Source organism: Cornus florida, unplaced genomic scaffold, assembly GCF_030987335.1.
Source record: "Cornus florida cultivar Cherokee Brave unplaced genomic scaffold, ASM3098733v1 CherokeeBrave_3.0.0_Hap2_Chr04, whole genome shotgun sequence".
In the NCBI taxonomy this organism is placed as follows: Eukaryota; Viridiplantae; Streptophyta; class Magnoliopsida; order Cornales; family Cornaceae; genus Cornus; species Cornus florida.
This window is the reverse complement of record NW_026775574.1, coordinates 19,926,299-19,944,304: the sequence shown is the minus strand read 5'-3', so window position 1 is coordinate 19,944,304 and position 18,006 is coordinate 19,926,299. Positions and strand designations below refer to the sequence as shown.

At 36.4% G+C, this 18,006-nt stretch overlaps 1 pseudogene; it reads left to right on the top strand.

Annotated features, from left to right (window-relative positions):
- LOC132304806 (pleiotropic drug resistance protein 1-like) overlaps positions 1-18,006 on the top strand; it is a 90,909-nt pseudogene that overhangs the window by 32,754 nt on the left and 40,149 nt on the right.

Genomic DNA, 18,006 nt, shown 5'->3' with positions numbered 1-18,006 from the left:
AGCATAACCCATCTATGGTTGACATGGTTCATCCACCTAAACTAGGTTGTGGTATGAACCATCTTTCCTAAACATGGCCTATCAGGGTCCTTCAATTGTATGTTGCAGCACATGAAATTCAATTATCTATCATAAATTATTTTCAGTTGGTATGGACCATCTACCAAACTAAATTAATCTAAAGGTGTAGCATGGTCTATCTTCCTTAAGTATAATCTATATAAATTCTCAACTAACATGCCAATATAACTACTGCATAATCTCATCCTTATTGTCACTCTAAGAATGTAAGTAGCAGAATCATGAAGAAACAATTTCTAAGACAAGATAAGAGTCTCAACAAGATTATATATAAGAATGAAGCACAAATACATCAAAGTGTAATTTCTAGATTATACAACTTGGCACAAATATGCAAAGTTCCCCAAATTTTGATACAATCAAGACATATTTACTTGGCAAGGGTTACATCAAATCCCTAGGAAGGGAGTTAGCCTCTCATGTGCAAGGTGTAAGCCTCCATTGATGATGAAGACTCCATCTCTATGAGCTCAGAATTCTGCCCCTTTCTTCTTCTTCTCCCTTTCTCAATATTTCTCTCTCTGGGTGGTTGTAAATAAACTGAAAATGCCCTCTAAAGAGATTATATTTCGTAGCCTTTCAAATTCTAAAAGAGTTGGAGACATCCCTAAAGTTAAGGAAACAAACTTTGACTAAATCAAAGTGTGGCAGCTTAGCATTTTGACAGAATTAGGATATTATTTTTCTATATTTTTGACCTATCAATTGTCTAAATTAGACTTCCTTTCAACATAGAAAATATAGTTTGTTGAGTCAGCTTTCCAAATAATTAAACCATTTAGTAATTGGATTTATAACCCGGGAGATATGGTCAAAATACCATAAGAGTGCAAAGCTGAGTTCTGCATCCTGACAGCGTGCTGGTGTCATCTTGCTCTCTATTTTTGACATCTGAAACGTGGGAATTAGACTTCTATTAAAACAAACCAAACATAGGGCTCTGAGTTATCTTTCCACAGAATCAAACGGTTCGTCATTTGGAGTTCGGAGCAGATAGTTATGGCCTTTTTACTGAAGGTACGCAGAGCTGATGACAACTCGCGTCGGGACGTGAAGTGCTGATGCTTGGCGTTCGGATGTGAGGTCCTGCGTTCGGACGCCAGGTACTAATGCTTGACTTCTTTTTTTCTTCTGCAATGCTAACTGTATCCATTGCCTATTTGGGCTATTTCTTCTTGAAAACCACTTGATGTTTAGGCCCGATATGACTTGTGCTCCAAAAACTCTTAAAACCTTATTTTTATTCATTTTTCGCAATTGGACCTGCAAAAACACAAAAAACATAAAAATGGAGATAATCTATATACAAAGATCAAATAATGGGCTTAACTCATGCAATTAAGGGCGCTTAAATATGCAATATTTGACGCTTATCATTTAGTCTTAACCAGAATTAACCTTCAATGCCAGATTTAGTTTATGAAACTTGTTTTTTCTTATTGTGAAAAGGAAAAAAAAAAAAAAAATTCATTCTTTTTTTATGCTTATTCAGGCAACAGTAACAGAAAGCCAGGAGGCAAGTGTAGTCACAGATTATAATCTAATGGTAATATAACCACAATACACACACACACACACACAGATATGTATATTCTAAAGGTAACATACCATGCAGGAAATTAATTCAATTCATTTCCTCTTAAATTATAGGTTTTGGGACTGGAAGTCTGTGCAGATACCCTAGTTGGAGATGAAATGTTAAGGGGTATCTCTGGAGGACAGAGGAAGCGTGTTACAACTGGTGAAGCAAACTCAAATTTCAAAAATTCCATTAAAGAAGAATTTTATTTTCTTAAATTTTTCTTTGATTTTAATGTCACAAAATTTCCTCCTAATATATTATAGGTGAGATGCTGGTTGGACCAGCGAAGGCACTTTCCATGGATGAGATTTCTACGGGTTTGGATAGTTCGGTAACTTTCCAAATTGGGAAGTCACTCAAGAAGTATGTTCATATTCTCTAAGGAACTGCTCTCATCTCTCCCCTGCAGCCAGCACCTGAGACTTATGATCTGTTTGATGACATTATTTTCCTATCTACTGGCCACATTTTCTATCAAGGTCCCCGTGAGGAAGTGCTCGAGTTTTTGAATCCATGGGTTTCAAATGCCCCGAGAGGAAAGGCGTGGTTGACTTCTTGCAAGAAGTAGGTTTGCATTCATCTTAATTTGTTTCTGTTTTGTTATGATTGTTTTTCTTCTTAAAAAGGGGAGAAAAAAATAAAATTTGAATCTTATATGTTTTTGAGTCTTGTTTCTTGTCTTACCAAATATAAATTTGTCACAGGTGACATCAAAGAAAGATCCTCAGTAGTATTGGGCAAACAAAGATGAACCACATAGTTTTGTAACAGATCACCGAATTTGCTGAGGCATTCCAGTCATTCCATGTTGGACAAAAATTAGGAGATGAGCTTGCGACCCCATTTGACAAGACCAAAAGCCACCCAACTTCTTTAACAACTAGTAAGTATGGTGTTAGCAAAAAAGAGCTCCTGAAAGCATGCAGCTCAAGAGAATACCTGCTGATGAAGAGAAACTCATTTGTCTATATATTCAAGATCACAAGTAAGTATTTTGCTACATATAAATTTATGATTTTGGTCTCAATTTTGTAAATGTAGACCCTAATAAGAATTTTATCTCTCCCTGTAGCTTACTATAATGGCATTTGTGACAATGACAATCTTCTATCGAACTGAGATGCACAAAGATGATGAAACTGATGGAGGGATATACCTTGGTGCTTTGTTTTTTACTGTGGTTATGGTCATGTTTAATGGAATATCGGAGATTGCCATGACTATTGCGAAGCTTCCTGTCTTCTACAAGCAAATGAGCCTTCTCTTTTATCCCCAATGGGCATATGCTCTTTCCACATGGATCCTCAAGATCCCCATTACATTCATAGAGGTTGCTGTTTGGGTGTTTATAACTTACTATGTCATCGGTTTTGATGTCGGCAGGTAAGAATCTAAGAGAAAATTAATATATCAAAAACTTGTTAGATTTGTTTTACATGTCTATTTTGCTCCAAATGATAAACAATTTCTAATGTCATCTGTGCAGATTGTTTAAACAGTACATGCTCCTCTTAGTTATCAGTCAGAGTGCTTCTCTATTGTTCCGATTTATTGCAGCAATGGGCAGGAACATGATGTGCAAATACATTTGGATCATTTGCATTGCTCTTACTTTTTGCATTGGGTGGCTTTATCCTATCAAGAGGTATATATTGCGAAAATTAGATTTTAATTAGAACTATTTTTCTCATGCTTGAAACATTGGTTAATGCTTCTTTCTACTTTATTTGATGCCATAGATGATGTGAAGAGTTGGTGGATATGGGGTTATTGGATGTCAGCATTGATGTATGGGCAGAATGCAATTTTAGTAAATGAGTTCCTTGGCAATAGTTGGAAAAAGGTAAGTTTATGAATATTCTGTCCTTGTAAGCTCAATTCATGCTTGTGGCTTGATCAAAATCAGCTGATGTTTGAATTCACTTCCAAGAAAAAGGTTGTCCCAAATGCAACAGAGCCACTAGGAGTCACGGTTATGAGGTCTAAAGGGTTATTTCCTGATGCATACTGGTACTGGCTAGGACTTGGGGCATTATTTGGATTTGTCTTGGTATTCAACTTCTGTTTCACTCTGGCTCTCACTTATCTAAACCGTGAGTAATTTCTACTTTTCCACTTCAAGACTTTTTTAAGCTGCAAATTCACTAACAGCATAGTTTAAAATTATGCGCGCAGCTTTTGATAAGGCTCAAGCTGTTATACCAGACGAAAAACCAAGCAATGCTGAAGGTGGTCAAAGTAGCAGAGCCATTCAGTTATCATCCTGAGGAAACATCTCTCTTGGACGAACTGCACCTGAAGATGATGAAGCTTTTATGTTAAGATATTGTGTTACACTATGCTATTCATACTCTGAAATCTATATTAATATTTATATTCTAATAAGATTTTAATTAATATGCAGAGAGAGATCAAATTAGGAGGAGAAGTATCTCATCTGGATCCTCATCCCAGAGGACAGAAGCCATTGTCGATGCCAATCAGAACAGAAAAAGAGGAATGATTCTTCCATTCGAACAACATTTCATCACCTTTGATAACATCAAATACTCTGTTGACATGCCACAGGTAACTTTAAGCTTAATTGATGTGTTGTATGTTATGAATTGGGAAAATTACTTTTCTTATAAAAAAACATGACAGTAATTATTTAATAAATGTGACTTGCAGGAAAATGAAAAATCAGGGTGCTGAAGATAGATTGGTGCTTCTGAATAATGTTAGTGGAACTTTTAGGCCTGGGGTTCTCACAGCACTAATGGGTGTTAGTGGTGCCAGTAAAACAACTTTGATGGATGTGCTGGTTGGCAGGAAAACTGGCGGATACATGGAGGGTGACATTAAAATTTCTGGGTATCCAAAAAGACAAGTATAAACTATAAAGGAAAGAAAAATAGAAAAACATTTTTCTCTGTATTAGCACACAATTCACGAGTTTACACAGGTTCTCTTTATAGGAGAGAATACACGTACATACCTAGCTGGCCTAATTAATAATTTCCTATTTTATAACATTTGACCAATATTCTATTTACAGAAAATATTCTCCAAATATTATATTTACAGCTAATAATATTTGGTAGTATTACTACCAAATCTTTCCTTTCAACACTCCCCCTTAATCTGGTTTGAAGATATCCTCCATAGCCAGCTTGCCAATTAGTCGGTCGAACTGTCTTGTAGGAAGTCCCTTTGTAAGCACATCTGCAACTTGCTCGGTAGTAGGAATGTATGGCATATAGATTAATCCATTTTCAAGCTTTTCCTTGATGAAGTGTTTGTCTACCTCCACGTGCTTTGTTTTGTCATGAAGCACTGGATTGTGAGCAATCGAAATAGCAGCTTTATTGTCATAGTATAATTTCATAGGCAATGGATTAGAGACCTTTAATTCATCTAATAGTCTCTTAATCCATAACACCTCACAAATTCCATGAGCAACTGATCTAAACTCAGCCTCTGCGCTGCTTCTCGCTACTACATTCTGTTTTTTAGTCTGCCAGGTGACAAGGTTACCTCCAACAAAGGTGCAGTAGCCAGAAGTTGACCGTTTATCAATAGCACACCCAGCCTAATCTGCATCAGTATAGGCTTCAACTTGCAAATGCCCACGGTTTTTTAACAATAGACCTCTTCTAGGGGTCCCCTTTAGGTATCTAAGAATTCTGTAGACTGCATCAAAGTGTTCTCGTCTAGGTGAATGCATGAACTGGCTAACCATGCTGACTGCAAAAGCTATATTTGGACGTGTATGTAACAAGTAGATCAGTCTTCCAACAAGTCTTTGATACTGCTCTCTATTCAGAACTTCTTCATCTTTAGAATGCTGCAACTTAAGGTTGGGCTCAATGGTTGTCTTGACTAGTTTACATCTTAGTAGACCTGTCTCACTAAGTAAATCAAGAACATATTTATGTTGATTCACAAATATACCTTCTTTGGATCTAGCAAACTCCATTCCAAGAAAGTATTTTAATGCACCCAAATCCTTGATCTCAAAGTCAGCTGCAAGTCTCTTTTTCAGTCTCTTCAATTCTTCATTGTCATTACCGGTCAAGACTATATCATTCACATAGACAATTAAAACTGCAACCTTACCTTCTCTACTGTGTTTGTAAAACATGGTATGGTCTGCTTGGCTCTAACAGTAGCCACAATTCTTCACAGCTCTCCCAAATCTCTCAAACCAAGCTCTAGGAGACTGTTTGAGACCATATAAAGATTTCTTTAGTGTACAGACTTTATTAGGTCCCAATTTTCCCTCAAACCCAGGTGGTAGATTCATAAAGACCTCCTCCTCAAGATCTCCATTTAAAAAGGCATTTTTTACATCTAACTGGTGTAATGGCCAGCTAAAATTCACAGCTAAAGATAACAAAATTCTGATTGAGTTTATCTTGGCTACAGGAGCAAAATTTTCTTGATAATCAATTCCATAGGTCTGGGTGAACCCTTTTGCTACTAGTCTTGCCTTATACCTCTCTATGCTACCATCAGCTTTACATTTCACCGTAAAGACCCACTTGCAGCCTACTGTTCTTTTCTCCTTAGGTAAATCAACTATCTCCCAAGTACCACTTCTTCTAAGAGCATTCATCTCTTCCATCACTGCTAACTTTCAATTCGGATCATCAAGAGCTTCCTGAATGTTTCTTGGGACAAACAGGTGTGAGATTTTTGAGGCAAAAGCCCTATGAGTATGAGAGAGTTTTTCATAAGAAAGGTATTTGGCAATGGGATATTTTGGATTTGAATATTTGATTCGAATACCTTTCCTAACAGCTATAGGAATATCAAGGTCCGATGGTTCTTGAGTAGGAGAAGCAATAGGAACTGAAGATGAGTTAGGATCAGAATTACCTATGATATCTGGAAGTCCAGTTCCCGAAGATTGAGACTGATTAATTCCAAGAGGAATAGGTTGACTTTGACTCTTTTGATGAAGTATTCTCTGAGTATAAACCAGAGGCTCAGTATTGGGAACGTTTGTGCCCGGTTGTAGTGATTCTTCCCCCATTTCAGATACAATAATGTTTGGCACTATATGACTAGGATTCTCTTCATTGTTTTCATTGGTTTTATCACATTGTTCCTGACTTTAAATTTTAGGAATAACATTAGGATGAGGTGAAGGAGTCAAAATCACATTCAGTAAAGGAGTAGGAGATAAATCTTAAAAAATTTCTTCCATCACCTCATTCTCCCCCCTGAAGAGAATTTTTAGGAAAGTAAGATTTATTTTCAAAGAAAGAGACATCCATACTTACATAAAATTTTCTTGTTTGGGGATTATAGCACTTAAATCCCTTTTGATTAGAAGCATACCCTATGAAAACACATTTTTCAGCTCGAGGATCAAGTTTGGACTGAGTATTATTGGGTATATGAACAAAAGCTATGCAGCCAAAAACCTTTAGAGGTAAATCTGAATATATCTTTGATAATGGAAAAGTTCTTTTGAAACATTCTAATGGCGTGCTATATTTTAAAACACGTGAAGGCATTCTATTAATCAAATACGAAGCTGTTAAAATAGCTTCCCCCCCAAAGATATTTTGGAACATTCATTGAAAACATTATAGCATGAGCCACTTCAAGTAAATGTTTATTTTTTCTTTCAGCAATTCCATTTTGTTGAGGGGTATCCACACACGTAGACCGATTTTCTTTCAAAAAACTCCCCAAAATTTTATTAAAATACTCGGTTCCATTATCATTGTGAAAAATGCTAATTTTTGCTTGAAACTGAGTTTCAACCATTGTGTAAAAATCCTTAAAATTTTTTCCAACCTCAGACTTTTCATTCATCAAATAAACCCAACATAAACGGGTATGATCATCTATAAAAGTAACAAACCATTTTTTTCTAGAGATAGTAGTGACTCTTGAAGGTCCCCAAACATCACTATGTATTAACTAAAATGGTTTTGAAGAAGTATAAGGTTTTGGCAAATAAATAGTATGATGACTCTTAGATAAGCAAAAACTTTCACAATAGAATGATGAACAATCCAAACCTTTAAATAAAGTAGGAAACAAATGTTTAAGATATGGAAAGCTAGGATGTCCTAGTCTTAAATGCTAAAACATTATTTGTTCATAAACAGAGTTAAAACTAACACTACTAAGGCCCTGAGCCTTTTTATTACTGGAGAAGTCCCCATCAAAGTAGTAAAGTCTATCTATTATTTTAGCACTGCCAATCTTCTTCCCCGAGCTCCGGTCCTGAAATTCACAGTAAGAATCACAGAAAATTACACAACAATTAGATTCTTTGGTTAGTTTACTCACAGACAAAAGGTTACAAGCTAGTTTAGGGACATGGAGAACATTTTTAAGATTTATGTAACGACCTTGGATTTTTCAATCCAGTGTGATGACTCGAACCGGATCCAAGATGCGGAAGCACAACAAAGACAAGTCCTTAGAGATATACGTCATCGCTAGGGCACAAGAATGGACTCTCAAAGAGTTTCGAGACTCAACGGAAACAAAATGAAGAGAAGGGCATCAAAACCCTACAAGAGAAGAGCCAGGGGTAAAATGGCTATTTTACCCTAAGAGGAAGGAATTTAACTTTCAACATGTCAAATGAGATCACAAACATCTAAAAACATCCTTTGGTAACTTCACATGAAGTCTTAAGGCCAAAGGAAATGAAATCCCAGAAGAACCCTATCAAGGTTCGAACCAAATCCGACACCCTCTCACTAAAATGAGGATATCATGAGCTAAGAAAAGAATATGAAACTAAAATTTATACCATTGGAAAGCTTATTTCGACGTGGTCAGTTTAGACTCAAGAACGGATCAATTCGGACTTAAAACGAAAAATTTACAACAATTCAAAGTTTGAAGGTTAAAGCTGAACCTGCAATAGTAACTGCAAGACTTGAACTGGTTCAACCTTCTTGAACCAGTTCAACTTGACCAGAGTTGAACTTAAACAGTTGAAACAGTAAAATAACATAAAATTTAGTTTGGAGTGCGGTTTTCGAGATCAAGATGACATTTTTTGGAATAATGTCGTGAAGAAACTTCCCCTAAAATCATATTTTCTAAATGACAAAGTCAAGAACGGAATTTATTTCCCAAAAGAAATTCCCAAAATACCCTTAAGCTGAGTTTTTCAATAAAAAGGTGAAATGAGTCTATAAGAGGTTCAAAACATAAACGAAAGGATTTTTCCCAGAAACGATCAAGCATGCAGACGTAACACGTAACATATCTATTTGGACACGCTATAATGACCCACGGCTTAAAAATACTGCCGACGCAAAATCCGACCCCCCCAATGGCCAAAATGACAAAAACGGAATTTAGAATGAAAACTTGGAATTCAAAATTATGAAATGGTTTCAAAGTACCATTTGGCCCTTGGCCACACTTTATACATGGTTAATGAGACCCTATGAAAGAATGAAAATGGAATCCCCCCACCCGATGCAACCATGGGGAAACAATAACTTAACATTTTTCAATATTTTCACAACATTTCATGAAGTCGAAAATTACATAGGATACAAATTACATGTCATTGGCCTCCGGCCTCATCTTATACATGTCAAATACATTGTAAAGGGTGTACTTACGTACACATTACATAAATGGAATAAAAAATACACATTTTGACAATTAAGGCTACAAGTGGCATTTCAAGCCAACCTTTACAAGAATTGAAACCTTCAAATATAAAATTGTCCAAGCAATGATGAATATCACGAACCAAGTCTTCGTACCCGATAAAAACCCCCAGTAACTTCGGGGTAAGTAAACAAGTTTACTCGTAGAGAATGAGCATGCATAGACTTGATTTCTTTAAGATTTTTTAATTTACTTGAAACAGTTTAAAAGGGGCCATGTCACCTAACGTCTATGTCAAGATGAGACTTAGGGAGCATCATAAGCTACTCATGCAATTAAAATGACCAACGACATACAAGTATACATGCTTAAGTATACTAAATGATGTTAAAACATGGTATACGACATATAGGCAAACATTTCCAAGTATACTAAACCATATTAAGACAAGTCATGCAATGTCTGAGCATTCCTACACAAGTATGCAATTAATATGGAAAGCTCATGAATCAAGTATACATACACAAGTTTACTAAACAAGATGAGTTGTACATGAAACAAGTATACATAGCACAAGTATACTAAATGAAACCTATGCACACGGAATAAGTATACTAACTCAGGTACACTAAAAGAGGCTCGAATACACAAACAAGTACACTAGTCTAAGTATACTAAATGAGGTCGAAAATACACGAAGAAAGTATACAGTTCCAAGTATACTAAATGAGATCAAAATACATGAAGCAGGTATACAGTCTCAAGTATACTAAATAAGATCAAATTACACAAAACAAGTATACAATCAAAATTATATTAATTGAGATCCAAATACACAAGGCAAGCACTAATTCACAAGCTACAAGTAATCCATGATTAGCTACTTGGAATTAAATGCGAAATCAAGAGTGGAAAGACCAGGATCCTTGGCTGTAGACCAATTAAGTTATTCCGGGTTACTAACCCACAAGGTACTACCTAGTGCGCACGTATATAAGTTATTCCGGGTAATTACGACCCATAAGGTACTACCTCCTGCGCACTTCATATGACTTAGGAATCTCACGAATCCGTACTAAGGCCAAACCCTGGCCATCACATAGACATGATCCTTACAAGCCTCCCAAAACTAATAAGTTCAAAACTTATACAAAATCAAATGCAAGTTACCACATTCCATGCATAAGTAAAATTGAATCCACATAAACCATGTCCTAGCTAGAATTCAAGTATAAATAGCGTATGATAAGTCATGTCCTCAATATGCAATTTATACACAAAACAAGAATATTTCTCAATAATTGAGCCACATTACCATCCTAAGCCACAAGTACTAAATAAGCCTCAATTTAGTAACTAGTCTCCAAGGTAAACAATTGTAATATTCTAACAAGCTATATACCTATACAAAACATATCTAAACAAGTTATTCAAGACAATGATATCACATATCATGCTATGTTAAATTACCATCTTAAGAGGCCACAAGTACTAATTCTACAACAAGTTAGTAGCATGCTCACAAGGTAATTAAACATATTACATTTCAAGAGACTATCAACCTAACATGGAAAGTATCTAGATTTCAAATCAATTCCAAATAACCTTAAGTTAATATATGTTAAACAACATAACATGCTCATTACATATATCAAATCAAAAGAGCAAAATGAGTAAGACATCATCATGTAGAATTTAATTAATTAAATCTCTAATTTTCAAAGGTTGTTCAAATGATCCCAAATAAATATATAACAAGGACTAAGTCATGGTCATGCCATATATCAAGTCAAAAATGGAATACAAACAAGGTACAATTAACTAGAATTTAAATCAAATTAAATTCATTAAATCTCTAGATTTGAAAACTCATTCAAATGGCTCCAAATAAGTATATAACAAAGATCAAGTCAAGGCCATGCCATATATCAAGTCAAAAATGAGTTCTATGCAAGCTATGATACATCATTAATTTCTCAAATCAACAAATGACATGCATGCAACTTGTATTTCATACAAAAGTAAGTAAAACCACTTGGAAAGTAAATTATAACACCCCCTACCTCACTAGAGAAGAATCTCTCTAGAATCCAAGGCAAATCAACGAAATGGCAAACCCTTCAAGAGTTATGTAAAGGAGGATGAGAGGAACAAAAAGTGTTCCAAGCTTCATGGTCTAAGGTGAGTGGAAGGGCCTCAAAAAATAAGGTCAAGGCCTAAGGCTTCAAGCTCCATCCATGAAGGCTAGGGTTTTCTTTACAAGAGAGGGAAATAATAATATCAAGTGTGAATGAATGTGAGTGGAGGAAATAGAAATCATCCACTTACTATGTGGTCTTACACCAAGGTTAACATACACAAGTCTTGGTCAATTGCACAAAAACCCTTCTTTAACAACATAGTCCTAAAGTGGCCCAAAAATAATTGCAAGACTAAATTGTGAGCCTACACTTGTCACAAATCTAAGGCTCCCTCCTAAGCTTGATCTCAAGCCTACACTTGTCAACCATCCAAGCCAACAAGTGCACCTATCCTAGGCCAACAAGTGGTTGAATCTCCACCCTCCACATGTCATCATCCAAGGCATCAAAAGTGGCCCCACACAAATGTCGACAAGTAGACCAATAAGTGTGTGACTCTTGTCACACTTTTCAGAATTACAAAAAGGTCCTTTTTGAAAATATCTTTCAAATTAAATTAAAAAATGGTCCCTAAGACGAAAAATAATTACTTATAGTAATTACACAAAACCCCACAAGTTAAGAATATTACATAAAGGTTATGTATCCATACCCTTTGCAAGAAAAGTAAACACTTAGCATGCGTTTCTAAGAAAGTAAAAATACACATGGCATGGAATTTAAATATCGTGGATGCATGCAAAAATCGGAATCAAATCTGAACACGAAAAGTGAGGTTGTGCCAACAAAGTGATAAATGGGAAAAAGACGAAAAGTGAATAGTGTCCAAAAACGAAAAATGTGGAAATGACTCGGTCCTTAAAGGAAGTTGTCAATCCAAAGGAAAGAGTCTCAGAAGCCATTTCTGAGCACTCAAGAGGACACTAAGTGATGAGAAACTGAACTCAGAAAAGAATTTTCAACGAAAAAAAAATTCATCCATAAAATTTTGAGGAAATAGGAAAGTAAGGAAATGATCGGGTCATTACAACCTACTCTCCTAAAAGAGATTTCATCCCCGAAATCAGGAGCATTCCTAGAAGAACCGAAGAAGGACCGTACACAAGGTCACACCAAGGAACAGATTATAAAGTATCCAAGGACAACTCCAAAGGTCTCATGATCAACGAAAAGACACGAAACCGCAAACAATGAGACACCTCTCCAAACGAATTAACATAAGAACCCAATGTCAACCACCCCAAGGGAGATCAAGGCAACTACATAACTAAACAAAGGACATAAGCAGAAGCAACATGGCAGCACAAATACTAACTAAAACTAGCCCACAACGTACCCAAGGTGTGGTAGCATCCACAGTGTCAAGTGCCTGCCCACACTCACATTACTAGCTAGGTAATGCAAGGTAGCATCGACGACAACTAGCACTCGCCCACACACAACCTATACGGTAGCATGATAGTATAAAGCCCTAATTCGTCACCTGCCCCCAACAAGCTTACCTGTGAAACCTATCAATACAAATGACATTAATGTTAAACAATCGTTACCAAAAGCACCATGGAAACTAGGCATTATGTGAGAGTTGCGATATGGTCCAAAATGTCTGGCCGGACCATTCTGGCCAATCCAAAACTCTGACAACAACGTCATAGACACCGTTATGCTTAAGGCTTTAAATCCTCAATACTGAAAAAACTGACAACCCCAAGTCTCAAAACACTATTGTTAACCACACCAGTCACGAATCCAAAGCCTAACAAGTTTATACCCTCAAGCCAATGGATCGGACTTTATAGAATCAAACAACATCACCACCACCCTAGTCACATCGACTCCCAACAAGACAATCCATCCAAAATCCTTTATGTCATCCTAAAGCTGACCTACTACAAGGTTACGCCTAGGAATCTAGACATCAGATCAAGCTCACACACACAATCCCGACAACCAAGGCCATACAACCCCTAGCACAGTACGGAATGATAAAAGAAATAAACTAATAAGGCAATTAGTCATAAAACATATATACATATGCAAGTATACATAAGGATACCAAACAAAATTGAAACAGAAACGCAATATATATATATATGTATGTATAAGTATACATCTACAAGTATACTAAGCAGTACAAAATCCATGGTAGACAAATATACAGGCTCAAGTATACTAAACCAAAATGAACTGAAATATATATAACGTGCAAGCATACTAAGTATAAGTATACTAAACGTAAACAAAAATCCACGCACCAAACAACTAAACATATAGTGTACAAGGGCAATCAAATATGCTACCTACCACATAAGGGTTAAGCATCAAAGACACACTACACATCATCTATAATGCTAGCGTGACAAACAGATGTAGTAAATGAAAAACACATCATCTATATCATCACATAACCACCAAATAGTCATATCCCCTAAACATGTTTCTAAGGCATGCTCAAAACAACAAGGCATATAAACATGTAAGAGTGACTATGCAAATAACAATCCCGCAAAATCATAAACACGAAGGAATGAAATGCCTCTCAAAATGACCAACTCACTGAAAGTGAAGCCCCAAAAACCCGGATGGTTCCAATCTCTCACCGTGAGGAAATGAATCATCTTCCAGAATGAACACTAAGGTTCCCGAAATAAAGAGCCTACAAGTCTTTCCCAAGACTGACTCAAACCCAAGGTGGAGCACCAACGCTACTAAAAACAATAACGATGTAATAAATAGTCCTAAAACTAGCCATTACGAGACGCCAATAAGAGAACACAACTCAAGATGCTGATGAGTTCGTTGAAAACTCTATAGGATCCTATCGGAACCCTAAACACAACCCTAAGTCTTCGATGATGAGGGAGAGTAATTAATTGCACCGATGCAATTAATTACGTGGAATCACTCACACCCCAACCTTAACTCGTAAGAGCTGTCTAAGGTAAGACAAGAAGGATCCTAGGTCAATGCACCTATCAAATCTCCAACTATCACTCTACGAAGAGGCGACACATAAACCTCACCATTGAGGCTCGCAAAAACAAGACTTCAAATCCCTAAGGAAGGACTCAGGTCAATCTGACTCATCGTCCTACGATGCCAGAAACAAGACCCCAATGATGTCATCACATCAAGGTCACCACAAAACCGCAAAAGAGGATACCAATACCCCAGATGGGCAAAACAGATAAGAGGGTCCCCCGACATAGGGTCCTTACAGAATAAATTTCTCCTACCCAAGGAAGAAACTTCGCAAGAGAAAAATGAATCCAATGGATACAACAGACCCCAAGCGACAATGCCTTAGCATCAATCTCTACCAACCAAGCTAAGACAGCCGACAATGCCTAAACAAGACATAGAAATAAACAGTTAACATGTAACACAGCAATGGATTACATACCTACACAAGTAGTAAAGGATCACATAAGGCATGTCGATACACGCAACATACAGTCATGCTAAGGATAACAAGTACATACAATACGCTAAAGCAAATAAGCATAACCCTTATGCTAAGCAGACAAGCATAAATCAACATGCTAAAATAGACAAGCACATACAATGTACTGAAACCGACAAACATATACCGTATGCTAAGGCAGATAAGAACATACAACATGTTGAGACCTACAAGTATATTCAATGTACTAAGATATACTACCACATACAATATACTAAAGCAACAACCATATATATTATACTGAGATAGTTAAAGTAAACTTCTAAACATATGTTCACATAAGTACACATTCAACATGTTATCAAGAAGTAAATAAAAATATAGAGCATAGCAACACAAGCAAGATATCGTCCTAAGGTTTTCGAAACTAGGAGCTCTGATACCACCTATAACGACCCTGGATTTTTCAACCCAGTGTGTCATGTGATGACCCGAACCGGATCCAAGATGCTGAAGCACAACAAAGACAAGTCCTTAGAGATGCATGTCATCCCAAGGGCACAAGAATGGACTCTCAAAGAGTTTCGAGACTCAACAGAAACAAAATGAAGAGAAGGGCATCAAAACCCTACAAGAGAAGAGCCAGGGGTAAAATAGTCATTTTACCCTAAGAGGAAGAAATTTAACTTTAAACAAGTCAAATAAGATAAAAAAAAACATCCCAAAATGTCCTTTGGTAACTTCACATGAAGTCCTAAGGCCAAAGGAAATGAAATCCCAAAAGAACCATATCCCGATTCGAACCAAATCCGACACCCTCTCACTAAAATGAGGATATCATGAGCTAAGAAAATAATCTGAAACTAAAATTCATACCATTGGAAATCTTATTTCGACATGGTCAATTTAGACTCAAGAACGGATCAATTCGGACTTCAAACGAAGAATTTACAACAACTCAAAGTTGGAAGGTCAAAGTTGAACTTGCAACAGTAACTGCAAGACTTGAACCGGTTCAGTCTCCTTAAACTAGTTCAACATTGGTAGTATGCCCATGCTGGACCAAAAGACACATCTTGAACTGGTTCAACCTTCTTAAACCAGTTCAACTTGACCAGAGTTGAACTTAAACAGCAGAAACAGTAGAATAGTAGAAAATTGAGTTTGGAGTGCGGTTTTCGAGATCAAGATGACATTTTTCAGAAAAATGTCGTGAAGAAACTCCCCCTAAAATCACATTTTCTATGCGAAAATGTCAAGAACAGAATTTGTTTCCCAAAGAAAATTCCCAAAATACCCTTAAGCTGAGTTTTTCAACAAAAAGGTGAAATGAGTCCATAGGAGGTTCAAAACATAAACGAAAGGATTTTTCCCAGAAACGATCAAGAACGTAGACGTAACTTATCTATTTGGATGTGTTATAATGACCCACAGCTTAAAAATACCGCCGACGTAAAATCCGACCCCCCCAACGGCCAAAATGACAAAAATGGAATTTAGAATGAAAACTCAGAATTCAAAATTATGAAATGGTTTGAAAGTACCATTTAGCCCTTGGACATACTTCATACATGGTTAACGAGACCTTATGAAAGAATGAAAATGGAATCCCCCCACCCGATGCAACATGGGGAGACAATAACTTAACATTTTCAATATTTTCATAACATTTCATAAAGTCGAAAATTACATAGGATACAAATTACATGTCATTGGCCTCTGGCCTCAACTTATATATGTCAAATACATTGTAAAGGATGTACTTATGTGCACATTACATAAATGGAATAAAAAATACACATTTTGACAATTAAGGCTACAAGTGGCATTTCAAGCCAACCTTTACAAGAATTAAAACCTTCAAATCTAAAATCGTCCAAGCAATGATGAATATGACGAACCAAGTCTTCGTACCTGATCAAAACCTCCAGTAACTTTGGGGTGAGTAAACAATTTACTCGTAGAGAATGAGCATGCATAGACTCGATTTCTTTAAGATTTTTACATTTACTTGAAATAGTTCAAAAGCGGCCATGCCACCTAACGTCTATGTGAAGATGAGACTCAGGGAGCATCCTAAGCTACTAATACAATTGAAATGAACAACGGCATACAAGTATACATGCTCAAGTATACTAAATGATGTTAAAACATGGTATACGACATATAGACAAACATTTCCAAGTATACTAAACCATATTAAGACAAGTCATGCAATGTTTAAGCTTACCTACACAGTATGCAATTAATATGAAAAGCTCATGAATCAAGTATACATACACAAGTATACTAAACAAGAAGAGTTGCACATGAAACAAGTATACATAGCATAAGTATACTAAATGAAACCTATGCACACGAAATAAGTATACTAGCTCAAGTACACTAAAAGAGGCTCGAATACACAAACAAGTACACTAGTCCAAGTATACTAAATGAGGTCAAAAATACACGAAGCAAGTACACAGTTCCAAGTATACTAAATGAGATCAAAATACAAGAAGCAGGTATATAGTCTCAAGTACACTAAATAAGATCAAATTACACAAAACAAGTATACAGTCACAAGTATATTAAATAAGATCCAAATACACAAGGCAAGCACCAATTCATAAGCTACAAGTAATCCATGATTAGCTACTTGGAATTAAATGCGAAATCAAGAGTGGAAAGATTAGGATCCTTGGCTGCAGACCAATCAAGTTATTCCGGGTTACTAGCCCGCAAGGTACTACCTAGTGCGCACGTGTATAAGTTATTCCGGGTAATTACGACCCACAAGGTACTACCTACTGCGCACTTCATATGACTTAGGAATCTCACGAATCCGTACTAGGGCCAAACCCTAGCCATCACATGGACATGATCCTTACAAGCCTCCCAAAACCAATAAGTTCAAAACTTATACAAAATCAAATACAAGTTGCCACATTCCATGCACAAGTAAGATTGAATCCACACAAACCATGTCCTAGCTAGAATTGAAGTCTAAATAACATATGATAAGTCGTGTCCTCAATATGCAATTATACACAAAACAATAATATTTCTCAATAATTGAGCCACATTACCATCCTAAGCCACAAGTACTAAATAAGTCTCAATTTAGTAACTAGCCTCCAAGGTAAACAATTGTAATATTCTAACAAGCTATATACCTATACAAGACATATCTAAACAAGCTATTCAAGACAATGATATCACATATCATGCTA